The sequence below is a fragment of the Astyanax mexicanus genome, chromosome 9, assembly GCF_023375975.1.
Source record: "Astyanax mexicanus isolate ESR-SI-001 chromosome 9, AstMex3_surface, whole genome shotgun sequence".
Lineage (NCBI taxonomy): Eukaryota > Metazoa > Chordata > Actinopteri > Characiformes > Acestrorhamphidae > Astyanax > Astyanax mexicanus.
Genome location: NC_064416.1, coordinates 46251485 through 46269855, shown reverse-complemented (window position 1 = coordinate 46269855; position 18371 = coordinate 46251485). Strand labels below are relative to the sequence as shown.

At 46.9% G+C, this 18371-nt stretch overlaps 1 protein-coding gene and 1 long non-coding RNA gene across 2 annotated transcripts in view; both read right to left on the bottom strand.

Moving 5' to 3' along the window:
• The window catches only part of LOC103025981 (guanylyl cyclase-activating protein 2), a 59431-nt gene that overhangs the window by 9823 nt on the left and 31237 nt on the right, over nucleotides 1–18371 (bottom strand). The window lies entirely within an intron of this gene.
• LOC125804562 (uncharacterized) lies at nucleotides 2989–7077 on the bottom strand. Its single transcript, XR_007440671.1, has 3 exons — nucleotides 6863–7077; nucleotides 6569–6688; nucleotides 2989–4691 (listed from the first exon to the last, which is right to left on the bottom strand). It is a non-coding gene; the product is annotated as an uncharacterized LOC125804562 (long non-coding RNA).

Genomic DNA, 18371 nt, shown 5'->3' with positions numbered 1-18371 from the left:
CACACACACTTCAAACCACACATACCCCACACCACAAACGCTTCAATCCACACATACACCACACCACACACACTCCACACCACACAAACCCCACACCACACACATTTCAAACCCCACACCACACACACTTCAAACCACACATACCCCACACCACACACGCTTCAATCCACACATACCCCACACCACACACACTCCACACCACACAAACCCCACACCACACACACTTTAAACCAGACACATTCCACAGCTCACATACCCCACACCACACACTCCACCCCACACATACCACACACTTCACACCCCACACCACACACTCCACACCACACATACCCCACACCACATACACTTTAAACCACACACAAACTCCACAGCTCATATACCCCAACCACACACACTCCACACCACACATACCCCACACACTCCATACCACACACACACTCCACAGCTCACATACCCCACACCACACACTCCACACCACACAAACCCCACACCACACACACTTCAAACCACACAAACCCCACACCACACACACTTCAAACCACACATACCCCACACCACACTCACTTCAAACCACACATACCCCACACCACACTCACTTCAAACCACACATACCCCACACCACACACACTTCAAACCACACAAACCCCACACCACACACACTTCAAACCACACATACCCCACACCACACACACTTCAAACCACACATACCCCAAACCACACACACACCACACAAACCCCACACCACACACACTTTAAACCACACACACTCCACAGCTCACATAGCCCACACCACACACACTCCACCCCACACATACCACACACCCCACACACTCCATACCACGCACACACTCCACAGCTCACATACCCCACACAATACACAATCCACCCCACACATACCACACACAGTTCACACCACACATACCCCACACCACACACACTCCACACCTGACACACACCCCACACTCCACCACACATACACCACACCACACACTCCACACCACATACAACCCACACCATACATACTCCACCCCACACATACCACACACAGTTCACACCACACCTACCCCACACCACACACACTCCACACCTGACACACCACACACACTCCATACCACACACACACACTCCACAGCACACCCCACATACACCCCACACCACACCACGCACTCTACACACCCCACAAACTCCACACCCAACACACTCCACACCACACACACTCTACAGTCCACACCACAACCAGTTAGCAACACCTTTGCCACACCACACCATGCTCTCCACACACGCCCCACACCACACACGCTCAACACCACACACACTCTACAACCCACACCACAACCAGTTAGCAACACCTTAGCACACAACCAGTTAGCACACCACACCATGCTCTCCACACACGCCCCACACCACACACGCCCCACACCACACACGCTCAACACCACACACGCTCAACACCACACACACTCTACAACCCACACCACAACCAGTTAGCAACACCTTAGCAACCACCTGGAAAACGTTGGCAACTGTCTAGCAATCACTTAGCAACCACTTTAGAAATTATAGCAACTGCCTAGCAACAGCTTAGCAACCACTTAGTTACCACATGGAAAACGTTAGCAACTGCCTAACAACCACTTAGCAACCACTTTAGAAATGATAGCAACTGCCTAGCAACCACGTGGAAAACATTAGCAACTGCCTGGCAACCACTTTAGGAATGATAGCAACGGCCAAGCAACCACTTAGCAAACACTTAGCAACCACAAGGAAAACGCTAGCAACTGCCTAGCAACCACTTAGCAAACACTTCAGAAATGATAGCAACTACCTAGCAACCAGTTAGCAACACCTTAGCAACCACCTAGAAAACATTAGCAACTGCCTAGCAACCAGTTAGCAACCACATGGAAGACGTTAGCAACGGCCTAACAACCACTTAGCAACCCTTTTTAGAAATTATAGCAACTGCCTAGCAACCACATCAAAAACGTTAGCAATTGCCTAGCAACCACTAAGTAACCACTTTAGAAATGATAGCAACTGCCTAGCAACCACTTAGCAACACCTTAACAACCACTAGGAAAACATTAGCAACTGCCTATGAACCACTTAGCAACCACTTTAGAAATTATAGCAACTGCCTAGCAACCACTTAGCAACATCTTAGCAACCACTTTAGAAATTATAGCAACTTCCTAGCAACCAGTTAGCAACACCTTAGCAACCATGTGGAATATAAGAGCAACTGCCTAGCAACAGATTAGCAACCACCTGGTATATGTTAGCAACCCGTTAGCAACAGCTAAACGTTTCTAGATTTTAGCATTTAACCAAATGTCTTTAGATTTCAGCGTTTAACCAAACGTTTTTAGATTTCCGCGTTTTTGGCATTTAGCTTTTAGCCAAAAGTTAACAGCATATCAACGACTCTTCACACTCTTCAGACAGAAACAGCTTAACAACCATTTAAACTTTTCAACGTTATTAGCGCTCTTTTCCAAGCCAACTTAAAGTTCGTTCACGAACTTTGCCTTTTCTAGTTTTTTTTATTAAGTTGGCTTGGAAAAGCCAACTTATTGTTCTTCGTAATCTTCTTATTATTATTATTATTCTTACGCCTTTTTTTCTGTACGCTACTCCTCCTAGAGCTTTCAACGTAGAATCACGAAACTTTCACGGATCGTAGGACCTATGCCAACTTAGCGTGCTTGTGCTTTTTGGAGCGATTTATCGTACGGTTTTCGTAAAAACTTCGTAAACGTACGCATTTTTTCCCCATAGGAATGAATGGGGCGAAATTTTAAACGTCCGTAACCGCCACAATTTTTGAGATACGAAGACCAAATTTGGCGAGCTTATAGATCTTACCGAGATCTTTAAATTAATAGCAGGTTGCGAAGCGATACGACGTACGGTTTTCGTACAATTTTCGTACGAAGTTTTCCCATAGAAATGAATGGGGGGCCCAGAGTTCCATCTCGCACACGAGCAGCTCTGCGCACGGAACCCCTTCTCTCCCCTGCTCCTCCAGTACTGTGAGTGTATGGAGGAGCTGCTGTATGGAGCAGCTATCAGTCAAAAGTTTGGACACCCCGGCACCCCAGCCAGGGTTTAGCAACCACCTATTAACTGCTTAGCAACCACTCTCTCTTTCTCACTCTCTCTTTCGCTCTCTACTTCTCTAATTCTCACTCTCTTTCCCACTCTCTCTCTATTTCTATATTTCTCACTCTTTCTTTTGCTCTCTACTTCTCTACTTCTCACTCTCTCTTTTGCTCTCTACTTCTCTATTTCTCACTCTCTTTTGCTCTCTACTCCTCTATTTCTCACTCTCTTTCTCACTCTCTCTCTACGTCTCTATTTCTCACTCTATTTCTCACTCTCTCTCTACGTCTCTATTTCTCACTCTATTTCTCACTCTCTCTCTACTTCTCTATCTCACTCTCTCTTTCTCACTCTCTCTCTACTTCTCTAATTCTCACTCTATCTTTCCCACTCTCTCTCTATTTCTATATTTCTCACTCTTTCTTTTGCTCTCTACTTCTCTACTTCTCACTCTTTCTTTTGCTCTCTACTTCTCTACTTCTCACTCTCTCGTTTGCTCTCTACTTCTCACTCTCTCTTTTGCTCTCTACTTCTCTATTTCTCACTCTCTCTCTACGTCTCTATTTCTCACTCTCTCTACTTCTCTATTTCTCACTCTTTCTCACTCTCTCTCTACGTCTCTATTTCTCACTCTCTCTCTACGTCTCTATTTCTCACTCTCTCTCTCTACTTCTATATTTCTCACTCTCTCTACTTCTATATTTCTCACTCTCTTTTTCACTCTCTCTCTACGTCTCTATTTCTCACTCTCTCTCTACTTCTCTATTTCTCACTCTCTTTCTCACTCTCTCTCTACGTCTCTATTTCTCACTCTCTCTACTTCTCTATTTCTCACTCTCTCTTTCTCACTCTCTCTCTACTTTTCTATTTCTCACTCTCTCTTTCTCACTCTCTCTACTTTTCTGTCTCTTTCTTTCTACTTTTCTATTTCTCTATTTCTCTCTTACTCTCTCTTTATTTCTCGCTCTTCTCTCTACTTCTCTTTCACTCTACTTTTCTGTCTTGCTTTCTCTTTCTATCTATCTCTCTACTACATCCTTTTTCTTTCTCTACTTCTTTATTTCTCGATCTCTCTTTTTCCCTAATTCTCTTTCTCTCGCTCAATATTTCTCCCTACTTGTCACTCTTTTTCTCACATTCTCGGGTGTTCTTTCTCTACTTCTCACGCTGATTTTCTCTCTACTTCTCTATTTCAGGCTCTCCCTTTTTCTGTACTTCTACATTTAACACTCTTTCTTTTTATCTACTACTGCCTAGGAACCAGTTAGATACACCTTAGCAACCACCTGGAAAACATTAGCAACTGCCTAGCAACCACTTAGCAACCATGTGTAATACGTTAGCAACTGCCTAGCAACCAGATAGCAACACCTTAGCAACCACCTGGAAAACGTTAGCAACTGCCTAGCAACTGCTTAGCAACCACTTTAGAAATGGTAGCAACTGCCTAGCGACCAGTTAGATACACCTAGCAACACCTTAGCAACCACCCCAGATACCATAGCAACATCTTAGCAACCACCTAGCAACACCTTAGCAACCACCCCAGATACCATAGCAACATCTTAGCAACCACCTAGCAACACCTTAGCAACCACCCTAGACACCATAGCAACACCTTAGCAACCGCCTAGCAACACCTTAGCAACCACCTTGCAACCACCTAGCAACACCTTAGCAACCACCCCGGATACCATAGCAACACCTTAGCAACACCTTAGCAACCACCTAGCAACACCTTAGCAACCACCCTGGATACCATAGCAACACCTTAGCAACCACCTAGCAACACCCTAGCAACCACCTAGCAACCACCTAGCAACACCTTAGCAACCACCCTGGATACCATAGCAACACCTTAGCAACCACCTAGCAACACCTTAGCAACCACCTAGAAACACCTTAGCAACCACCCAGGATACCATAGCAACACCTTAGCAACCACCTAGCAACACCTTAGCAACCACCCTGGATACCATAGCAACACCTTAGCAACCACCTAGCAACACCTTAGCAACCACACCATAGCATCCACCCCGGATACCATAGCAACACTTAAGCAACCGCCTAGCAACCACCTAGCAACACCTTAGCAACCACCCCGGATACCATAGCAACACCTTAGCAACCACCTAGCAACACCTTAGCAACCACCTAGCAACACCTTAGCAACCACCTAGAAACACCTTAGCAACCACCCAGGATACCATAGCAACACCTTAGCAACTGCCTAGCAACCACCTAGCAACACCTTAGCAACCACCCAGGATAGCATAGCAACACCTTAGCAACCACCTAGCAACACCTTAGCAACCACCCCGGATACCATAGCAACACCTTAGCAACCACCTAGCAACACCTTAGCAACCACCCTGGATACCATAGCAACACCTTAGCAACCACCTAGCAAAACCTTAGCAACCACCTAGCAACACCCTAGCAACCACCTAGCAACACCTTAGCAACTGCCTAGCAACCACCTAGCAACACCTTAGCAACCACCCAGGATAGCATAGCAACACCTTAGCAACCACCTAGCAACACCTTAGCAACCACCTAGCAATACCTTAGCAACCACCCTGGATACCAAATCAACACCTTAGCAACCATCTAGCAACACCCTAGCAACCACCTAGCAACCACCTAGCAACACCTTAGCAACCACCCTGGATACCATAGCAACACCTTAGCAACCACCTAGCAACACCTTAGCAACCACCCCGGATACCATAGCAACACCATAGCCACCACCTAGCAACACCTTAGCAACCACCTAGCAACACCTTAGCAACCACCCTGGATACCATAGCAACCGCCTAGCAACACCCTAGCAACCACCTAGCAACACCTTAGCAACCACCTAGCAACACCTTAGCAACCACCTTGCAACCACCTAGCAACACCTTAGCAACCACCCCGGATACCATAGCAACACCTTAGCAACCACCCCGGATCCCATAGCAACACCTTAGCAACCACCTAGCAACCCTCTAGCAACCACCTAGCAACACCTTAGCAACCACCCCAGATACCATAGCAACACCTTAGCAACCACCTAGCAACACCTTAGCAACCACCCCAGATACCATAGCAACCAGTTAGCAACCACCTGGAAAATATTAGAAACTGCCTAATAACCACTTAAAAACCATTTGGAATACGTTAGGAATTGCCTAGCAACAAGTTAGCAACAGCTTAGCAACCACCTGGAATATGTTCGCAACTGCCTAGCAACCAATTAGCAAGCACTAAGCAACGATGTGGACTACATTAGCAACTGCCTAGCAACTACCTAGCAACCACTTAGCAACCATGTGTAATACATTAGCAACTGCCTAGCAACCAGATAGCAACACCTTAGCAACCACCTGGAAAACGTTAGCAACTGCCTAGCAACTGCTTAGCAACCACTTTAGAAATGGTAGCAACTGCCTAGCGACCAGTTAGATACACCTAGCAACACCTTAGCAACCACCCCAGATACCATAGCAACATCTTAGCAACCACCTAGCAACACCTTAGCAACCACCCAAGACACCATAGCAACACCTTAGCAACTGCCTAGCAACACCTTAGCAACCACCTAGCAACACCTTAGCAACCACCCCGGATACCATAGCAACACCTTAGCAACCACCTAGCAACACCTTAGCAACCACCCTGGATACCATAGCAACACCTTAGCAACCACCTAGCAAAACCTTAGCAACCACCTAGCAACACCCTAGCAACCACCTAGCAACACCTTAGCAACCACCTTGCAACCACCTAGCAACACCTTAGCAACCACCCCGGATACCATAGCAACACCTTAGCAACCACCTAGCAACACCTTAGCAACCACCCAAGACACCATAGCAACACCTTAGCAACCACCTAGCAACACCTTAGCAACCACCCCGGATACCATAGCAACCAGTTAGCAACCACCTGGAAAATATTAGAAACTGCCTAATAACCACGTAAAAACCATTTGGAATACGTTAGCAGTTGCCTAGCAACAAGTTAGCAACAGCTTAGCAACCACCTTGAATATGTTCGCAACTGCCTAGCAACCAATTAGCAAACACTAAGCAACGATGTGGACTACATTAGCAACTGCCTAGCAACTACCTAGCAACCACTTAGCAACACTTTACTTTATAAGATAATTATAAGCTTTTCACCATGTTAGCCAAAACTTTTTGGACTTCAACATTTAGCCGAAAGTCAACAGCATAGCAACCACTCTTCACACGCTTTAGACAGAAATATCTTAGCAACCATTTTAACTATTCAACGTTATTTAACTATTTAACGTACTTTTCCAAGCCAACTTAAAGTTCGTTATCGAACTTTCCTTTTCTAGTTAAGTTGGCTTGGAAAAGCCAACTTATTGTTCTTCGAAATCTTATTATTAAGTTGGCTTGGAAAAGCCAACTTATTGTTCTTCGAAATCTTATTATTAAGTTGGCTTGGAAAAGCCAACTTCTTGTTCTTCGTAATCTTCTTATTATTATTAGTGTGATTGCAGTAATGCAATCACAGTATTGTTCTTCTTAAGTCTTATTCTTATTATTATTATTATTATTATTATTATTATTCCACCTGTTTTTTGTCCGGTTAACTAGTGCCGCAGTTTTCGAAATATCGACTTCGTTCAAAAGAGAAAACGTGCGTCCATATCGGGAATGGTGGGCTTGTATACAGCTTTCCGATCGGACTTACGTTTTTCGTAAAAACTTCGTAAGTACGCGTTTTTTTGACCATTGAAAATGAATGGGCAGAACTTTGCACGCCCGTGGACGTCGCAATTTTTGAAATACAAAGATGAAACCAATTGAGGACCTGTAGAACTTATTGAGCTCTTTCCGAAAATATGCGTTACGAAAAGTTTTGTCGTACGGATTTCGTACGATTGTCGTACGAAGTGGCCCCATTGGAATGAATGGGGCCAATCGGAGGACGGCAGCTAGATCGAAGGACAGGTAGCTAGAACTCCAGTACTGTGAGTGTATGGAGCAGCTATGGGATAAAACAGCATTAGGTCAAAAGTTTGGACACCCCGGCCCCCCAGTACTGTGTGTAATGGAGCCACGGGTCAAAAGTTTGGACACCCCGGCCCCCCAGTACTGTGTGTAATGGAGCCACGGGTCAAAAGTTTGGACACCCCCGAACGGCCAGAGCAACCTAGCGTGCATAGCTGATTGATGTATTTGCACGTTGCGTAGCAACGTGCAAACACCATTTAATCTAATTTATGCATATAAATCACCTAGCAACCACCTAGAAACACCATAGCAACCACCCGGATACCATAGCAACACCTTAGCAACCGCCTAGCAACACCCTAGCAACCACCTAGCAACACCTTAGCAACCTTCCCGGATCACATAGCAACACCTTAGCAACCGCCTAGCAACCGCCTAGCAACCACCTAGCAACCACCTAGCAACCACCTAGCAACACCTTAGCAACCACCCCGGATACCATAGCAACACCTTAGCAACCGCCTAGCAACACCTTAGCAACCACCTAGCAACTACCTAGCAACACCTTAGCAACCACCCCGGATACCATAGCAACACCCTAGCAACCACCTAGCAACCACCTAGCAACACCTTAGCAACCACCCCAGATACCATAGCAACACCTTAGCAACCGCCTAGCAACACCCTAGCAACCACCTAGCAACCACCTAGCAACACCTTAGCAACCACCCCGGATACCATAGCAACACCTTAGCAACCGCCTAGCAACACCCTAGCAACCACCTAGCAACCACCTAGCAACACCTTAGCAACCACCCCGGATACCATAGCAACACCTTAGCAACCGCCTAGCAACACCCTAGCAACCACCTAGCAACCACCTAGCAACACCTTAGCAACCACCCCGGATACCATAGCAACACCTTAGCAACCGCCTAGCAACACCCTAGCAACCACCTAGCAACACCTTAGCAACCACCCCGGATACCATAGCAACACCTTAGCACCCGACTAGCAACACCCTAGCAACCACCTAGCAACACCTTAGCAACACCTTAGCACCCGACTAGCAACACCCTAGCAACCACCTAGCAACACCTTAGCAACCACCCCGGATACCATAGCAACACCTTAGCAACCGCCTAGCAACACCCTAGCAACCACCTAGCAACCACCTAGCAACACTTTAGCAACCACCCAAGATACCATAGCAACACCTTAGCAACCGCCTAGCAACACCCTAGCAACCACCTAGCAACCACCTAGCAACACTTTAGCAACCACCGAAGATACCATAGCAACACCTTAGCAACCGCCTAGCAACACCCTAGCAACCACCTAGCAACCACCTAGCAACACCTTAGCAACCACCCCGGATACCATAGCAACACCTTAGCAACCGCCTAGCAACACCTTAGCAACCACCTAGCAACCACCTAGCAACCACCTAGCAACACCTTAGCAACCACCCCGGATACCATAGCAACACCTTAGCAACCGCCTAGCAACCACCTAGCAGCCACCTAGCAACACCTTAGCAACCACCCCGGATACCATAGCAACACCTTAGCAACCACCTAGCAACACCTTAGCAACCGCCTAGCAACACCATAGCAGATACCAGCCAGCACTGCAATCACACTCGCAGTTTCTGTAGGAACTGCAATCTAGTTATTATTATTATTATTATTATTATTCCACCTGTTTTTTGTCCGGTTAACTAGTGCCGCAGTTTTCGAAATATCGACTTCGTTCAAAAGAGAAAACGTGCGTCCATATCGGGAATGGTGGGCTTGTATACAGCTTTCCGATCGGACTTACGTTTTTCGTAAAAACTTCGTAAGTACGCGTTTTTTTGACCATTGAAAATGAATGGGCAGAACTTTGCACGCCCGTGGACGTCGCAATTTTTGAAATACAAAGATGAAACCAATTGAGGACCTGTAGAACTTATTGAGCTCTTTCCGAAAATATGCGTTACGAAAAGTTTTGTCGTACGGATTTCGTACGATTGTCGTACGAAGTGGCCCCATTGGAATGAATGGGGCCAATCGGAGGACGGCAGCTAGATCGAAGGACAGGTAGCTAGAACTCCAGTACTGTGAGTGTATGGAGCAGCTATGGGATAAAACAGCATTAGGTCAAAAGTTTGGACACCCCGGCCCCCCAGTACTGTGTGTAATGGAGCCACGGGTCAAAAGTTTGGACACCCCGGCCCCCCAGTACTGTGTGTAATGGAGCCACGGGTCAAAAGTTTGGACACCCCCGAACGGCCAGAGCAACCTAGCGTGCATAGCTGATTGATGTATTTGCACGTTGCGTAGCAACGTGCAAACACCATTTAATCTAATTTATGCATATAAATCACCTAGCAACCACCTAGAAACACCATAGCAACCACCCGGATACCATAGCAACACCTTAGCAACCGCCTAGCAACACCCTAGCAACCACCTAGCAACACCTTAGCAACCTTCCCGGATCACATAGCAACACCTTAGCAACCGCCTAGCAACCGCCTAGCAACCACCTAGCAACCACCTAGCAACCACCTAGCAACACCTTAGCAACCACCCCGGATACCATAGCAACACCTTAGCAACCGCCTAGCAACACCTTAGCAACCACCTAGCAACTACCTAGCAACACCTTAGCAACCACCCCGGATACCATAGCAACACCCTAGCAACCACCTAGCAACCACCTAGCAACACCTTAGCAACCACCCCAGATACCATAGCAACACCTTAGCAACCGCCTAGCAACACCCTAGCAACCACCTAGCAACCACCTAGCAACACCTTAGCAACCACCCCGGATACCATAGCAACACCTTAGCAACCGCCTAGCAACACCCTAGCAACCACCTAGCAACCACCTAGCAACACCTTAGCAACCACCCCGGATACCATAGCAACACCTTAGCAACCGCCTAGCAACACCCTAGCAACCACCTAGCAACCACCTAGCAACACCTTAGCAACCACCCCGGATACCATAGCAACACCTTAGCAACCGCCTAGCAACACCCTAGCAACCACCTAGCAACACCTTAGCAACCACCCCGGATACCATAGCAACACCTTAGCACCCGACTAGCAACACCCTAGCAACCACCTAGCAACACCTTAGCAACACCTTAGCACCCGACTAGCAACACCCTAGCAACCACCTAGCAACACCTTAGCAACCACCCCGGATACCATAGCAACACCTTAGCAACCGCCTAGCAACACCCTAGCAACCACCTAGCAACCACCTAGCAACACTTTAGCAACCACCCAAGATACCATAGCAACACCTTAGCAACCGCCTAGCAACACCCTAGCAACCACCTAGCAACCACCTAGCAACACTTTAGCAACCACCGAAGATACCATAGCAACACCTTAGCAACCGCCTAGCAACACCCTAGCAACCACCTAGCAACCACCTAGCAACACCTTAGCAACCACCCCGGATACCATAGCAACACCTTAGCAACCGCCTAGCAACACCTTAGCAACCACCTAGCAACCACCTAGCAACCACCTAGCAACACCTTAGCAACCACCCCGGATACCATAGCAACACCTTAGCAACCGCCTAGCAACCACCTAGCAGCCACCTAGCAACACCTTAGCAACCACCCCGGATACCATAGCAACACCTTAGCAACCACCTAGCAACACCTTAGCAACCGCCTAGCAACACCATAGCAGATACCAGCCAGCACTGCAATCACACTCGCAGTTTCTGTAGGAACTGCAATCTAGTTATTATTATTATTCCGCGCTCAAAATTTAATCACTATCTCCTCCTAGGGCTTTTGACGTAGAACCACGAAATTTTGCAGTATCGTAGGACCTATACCCGAATAGGTTGCTTGTGCTTTTTTAAGCGATACATCGTACGGTTTTCGTAAAAACTTCGTAAACGTACGCTTTTTTTTCCCATAGGAAATGAATGGGGGACAACTTTGAACGACTGTGTAGGTATCAATTTTTGACATACAAAGACAAAAATCGGACGGTCTATAGAACTTAGCGTGTTCTTTCCGAAAATTTTAACGTTTTGACGATACGTCGTACGGTTTTCGTACAAATGTCGTACGAAGTTTTCCCATAGAAATGAATGGGGGGCCCAGAGTTCTAACTCACACACGAGCAGCTCTGCGCACGGAACCCCTTCTCTCCCCTGCTCTTCCAGTACTGTGAGTGTATGGAGGAGCTGCTGTATGGAGCAGCTATCAGTCAAAAGTTTGGACACCCCGGCACCCCAGCCAGGGCTTTGCAACCACCTAATAACTGCTTAGCAACCACCTTAGCAACCACCTGGAAAACGTTAGCAACTGCCTAGCAACCACTTAGCAACACCTTAGCAACCACCTGGAAAACGTTAGCAACTGCCTAGCAACCAGTTAGCAACCACTTAGCAACCACTAGGAAAACGTTAGCAACTGCCTAGCAACCACTTAGCAACCACTTTAGAAATGATAGCAACTGCCTAGCAACCAGTTAGCAACCACTTAGCAACCACCTGGAAAACGTTAGCAAATGCCTAGCAACCACTTAGCAACCACTTTAGAAATGATAGCAACTGCCTAGCAACCACTCAGCAACACCTTAACAACCACTAGGAAAACGTTAGCAACTGCCTAGCAACCACTTAGCAACCACCTGGAAAACGTTAGCAACTGCCTAGCAACCACTTAGCAACTGCCTAGCAACCACTTGGAAAACGTTAGCAACTGCCTAGCAACCACTTAGCAACTGCCTAGCAACCACCTGGAAAACGTTAGCAACTGCCTAGCAACCACTTAGCAACCACCTGGAAAACGTTAGCAACTGCCTAGCAACCACTTAGCAACTGCCTAGCAACCACTTGGAAAACGTTACCAACTGCCTAGCAACCACTTAGCAACTGCCTAGCAACCACCTGGAATACGTTAGCAACTGCCTAGCAACCACTTAGCAACCACCTGGAAAACGTTAGCAACTGCCTAGCAACCACTGAGCAACCACCTGGAAAACGTTAGCAACTGCCTAGCAACCACTTAGCAACTGCCTAGCAACCACCTGGAATACGTTAGCAACTGCCTAGCAACCACTTAGCAACCACCTGGAAAACGTTAGCAACTGCCTAGCAACAACTTAGCAACTGCCTAGCAACCACCTGGAAAACGTTAGCAACTGCCTAGCAACCACTTAGCAACCACCTGGAAAACATTAGCAACTGCCTAGCAACCACTTAGCAACTGCCTAGCAACCACTTGGACAACGTTAGCAACTGCCTAGCAACCACTTAGCAACTGCCTAGCAACCACCTGGAAAACGTTAGCAACTGCCTAGCAACCACTTAGCAACCACCTGGAAAACGTTAGCAACTGCCTAGCAACCACTTAGCAGCTGCCTAGCAACCACTTGGAATATGTTAGCAACTACCTAGCAACCACTTAGCAACCACCTGGAAAATATTAGCAACTGCCTAGCAACCACTTAGCAACTGCCAAGCAACCACTTGGAAAACGTTAGCAACTGCCTAGCAACCACTTAGCAACTGCCTAGCAACCACCTGGAAAACGTTAGCAACTGCCTAGCAACCACTTAGCAACCACCTGGAAAACGTTAATAACTGCCTACCAACCACTTAGCAACCACCTGGAAAACGTTAGCAACTGCCTAGCAACCACTTAGCAACTGCCTAGCAACCACCTGGAATACGTTAGCAACTGCCTAGCAACCACTTAGCAACCACCTGGAAAACGTTAGCAACTGCCTAGCAACCACTTAGCAACTGCCTAGCAACCACCTGGAATATGTTAGCAACTGCCTAGCAACCACTTAGCAACCACATGGAAAACGTTATCAACTGCCTAGCAACCACTAAGCAACTGCCTAGCAACCACTTGCAAAACGTTAGCAACTGCCTAGCAACCACTTAGCAACTGCCTAGCAACCACCTGTTATATGTTAGCAATTGCCTAGCAACCAGTTAGCAACAGCTTAGCAACCACCTGGAAAACATTAGCAATTGCCTAGCAACAGCTTAGCAACCTTTTCAGAAATGATAGCAACCGCCTAGCAACACATTAGCAATCAAAAGTTTAACCAAAAGTTTTACGATTTCAGCATTTAAACAAGCGTTTTTAGATTTCAGCGTTTAACCAAACGTTTTTAGATTTCAGCGTTCAATCAAACGTTTTTAGATTTCAGCGTTTAACCAAATGTTTTTAGATTTCAGCGTTTAACCAAATGTTTTTAGATTTCAGCGTTTAATCAAACGTTTTTAGATTTCAGCGTTTAACCAAATGTTTTTAGATTTCAGCTTTTAACCAAATGTTTTTAGATTTCAGCGTTTAACCAAACGTTTTTAGATTTCAGCGTTTAACCAAACGTTTTTAGATTTCAGCGTTTAATCAAACATTTTTAGATTTCAGCGTTTAACCAAATGTTTTTAGATTTCAGCGTTTTTAGCATTTAGCGTTAACAGCAAATCAATGACTCTTCACACTCTTCAGACGGAAAAAGCTTAGCAACCATTTTAACTTTTTAACGTTATTAGCATTCTTTTCCAAGCCAACTTAAAGTTCGTTCACGAACTTTACCTTTTCTAGTTAAGTTGGCTTGGAAAAGCCAACTTATTGTTCTTCGAAATCTTATTATTATTAAGTTGGCTTGGAAAAGCCAACTTATTGTTCTTCGAAATCTTATTATTATTATTATTATTCTCGGTAAATTCTATAAACAGTTTCTCGTCCTACAGTTTTCGAGCTAGAACCACCAAACTTCACAAGATGATAGAACCTATTGCCGCGGGGTGTGCTTGTGCTTTTCTAAGTGATCGGACCACCAGGGTCCGATCGGTGGTCCGCCAAAGTCAGATTTTTTCCCATAGACTTCCATTCACACTTTTTTCAAACTGCTCTAAAAGTCACAATTTTCAAGCTAGAACCACGAAATTCACAAGACATACAGAAGTTGCAGAGACGTTTCAGACGATATGCTGATCTCGCCGATACGATTTACGGTTTTCGTAAAATTATCGTACGAACTTTCCCCATAGGAATGAATGGGCGGAATGTTGGCCATCTCACACACACCAGCCGATCCTGCGCACGGCCCCCCTCTCTGCCCTGCTCCTCAGTACTGTATCTGTATGGAGAAGATACTGCTGAACACAACCCACACCAGAACCAATACAACACTACACACACAGCACACCACACACAGTCCACACCACACACAGTCCACACTACACCCTACACACATTCCACACCACACATACCCCACACCAAACACACTCCACCCCACACACTCCACACCACACATACACCACACCACACACACTTCAAACCACACATACCACACACACTCCACATCACACATACCCCACACCACACACTTTAAACCACACATACCCCACACCACACACACTCCACCTCACACATAGCACACACACACTCCACACCACACAAACCCCACACCACACACACTTTAAACCACACAAACCCCACACCACAAACACTTCAAACCACACAAACCCCACACCACACACACTTCAAACCACACATACCCAACACCACAAACACTCCACACCCCACACACTCCACCCCACACACAATTCATACCCCACACCACACACACTTTAAAACACACACACACTCCACAGCTCACATACCCCACACCACACACACTCCACCCCACCCCACACATACCACACACACTTCACACCGCACACTCCACACCACACATACCCCACACCACACACACTTTAAACCACACACACATTCCACAGATCATATACCCCACACCACACACACTCCACACCACACATACCCCACACACTCCATACAACACACACACTCCACAGCACACATACCCCACACCCCACACACTCCATACCACACACACACTCCACAGCTCACATACCCCACACCACTCACACTTCAAACCACACATACCCCACACCACACACACTCCACACCACACAAACTCCACACCACACACACTTCAAACCACACAAACCCCACACCACACACTTCAAACCACATACTCCACACCACACACACTTCAAACCACACATACCCCACACCACACACACTTTAAACCACACACACTCCACAGCTCACATAGCCCACACCACACACACTCCACCCCACACACAATTCATACCCCACACCACACACACACTCCACAGCTCACATACCCCACACCACACACACTCCACCCCACACATACCACACACACTTCACACCCCACACCACATACCCCACACCACACACACTTTAAACCACACACACACTCCACACACAGAGCTCATATACCGCACACACTCCACACCACACATACCCCACACCCCACACACTCCATACCACACACACATTCCACAGCTAACATACCCCACACCACACACACTCCACCCCACACATACCACACACTTCACACCACACATACCCCACACCACACACACTCCACACCTGACACACACCCCACACTCCACCACACATACACCACACCACACACTCCACACCACACACGCCCCACACCACACACGCTCAACACCACACACACCCAACACCACACACCCTCTACAACCCACACCACAACCAGTTAGCAACACCTTAGCAACCACCTGGAAAACGTTGGCAACTGCCTAGCAATCACGTAGCAACCACTTTAGAAATTATAGCAACTGCCTAGCAACCAGTTAGCAACACCTTAGCAACCACCTGGAAAACGTTAGCAACTGCCTAGCAACAGCTTAGCAACCACTTTAGAAATGACAGCAACTGCCTAGCAACCACTTAGTAACCACATGGAATACGTTAGCAACTGCCTAACAACCACTTAGCAACCACTTTAGAAATGATAGCAACGGCCTAGCAACCACGTGTAAAACGTTAGCAACTGCCTAGCAACCACTTTAGGAATGATAGCAACTGCCTAGCAAACACTTAGCAACACCTTAGCAACCACCCCGGATACCATAGCAACACCTTAGCAACCGCCTAGCAACACCTTAGCAACCACCCCGGATACCATAGCAACACCTTAGCAACCACCTAGCAACACCTTAGCAACCACCCCAGAAACCATAGCAACACCTTAGCAACCACCTAGCAACACCTTAGCAACCACCCTGGATACCATAGCAACACCTTAGCAACCACCTAGCAACACCTTAGCAACCACCCTGGCACACTCTTCAGACAGAAACAGCTTAACAACCATTTTAACTTTTCAACGTTATTAGCGCTCTTTTCCAAGCCAACTTAAAGTTCGTTCACGAACTTTGCCTTTTCTAGTTATTATTATTCTCGGTAAATTTTATAAACAGTTTCTCCTCCTACAGTTTTCAAGCCAGAACCACGAAACTTCACAAGATGATAGAACCTATTGCCGCGGGGTGTGCTTGTGCTTTTCTAAGTGATCGGACCACCAGGGTCCGATTGGTGGTCCGCCAAAGTCAGATTTTTTCCCATAGACTTCCATTCACACTTTTTTCAAACGGCTCTAAAAGTCACAATTTTTGAGCTAGAACCACGAAATTCACAAGACATACAGCACTTGCAGAGACGTTTCAGACGATATGCTGATCTCACCGATACGATTTACGGTTTTCGTAAAATTATCGTACGAACTTTCCCCATAGGAATGAATGGGCGGAATGTTGGCCATCTCACACACACCAGCCGATCCTGCGCACGGCCCCCCTCTCTGCCCTGCTCCTCAGTACTGTATCTGTATGGAGAAGAGACTGCTGAACACAACCCACACCAGAACCAATACCACACTACACACACCACACACCACACACCCCACACCACACACAGTCCACACCACACCTTACACACATTCCACACCACACATACCCCACACCAAACACACTCCACCCCTCACACTCCACACCACACATACCCCACACCACACACACTCCACCCCACACACACTTTAAACCACACTTCAAACCACACATACCCCAAACCACACACACTCCACACCACACAAACCCCACACCACACACACTTCAAACCCCACACCACACACACTTCAAACCACACATACCCCACACACTTCAAACCACACATACCCCACACCACACACACTTCAATCCACACATACCCCACACCACACACACTCCACACCACACAAACCCCACACCACACACACACTTTAAACCACACACACTCCACAGCTCACATACCCCACACCACACACTCCACCCCACACATACCACACACTTCACACCCCACACCACACACTCCACACCACACATACCCCACACCACATACACTTTAAACCACACACAAACTCC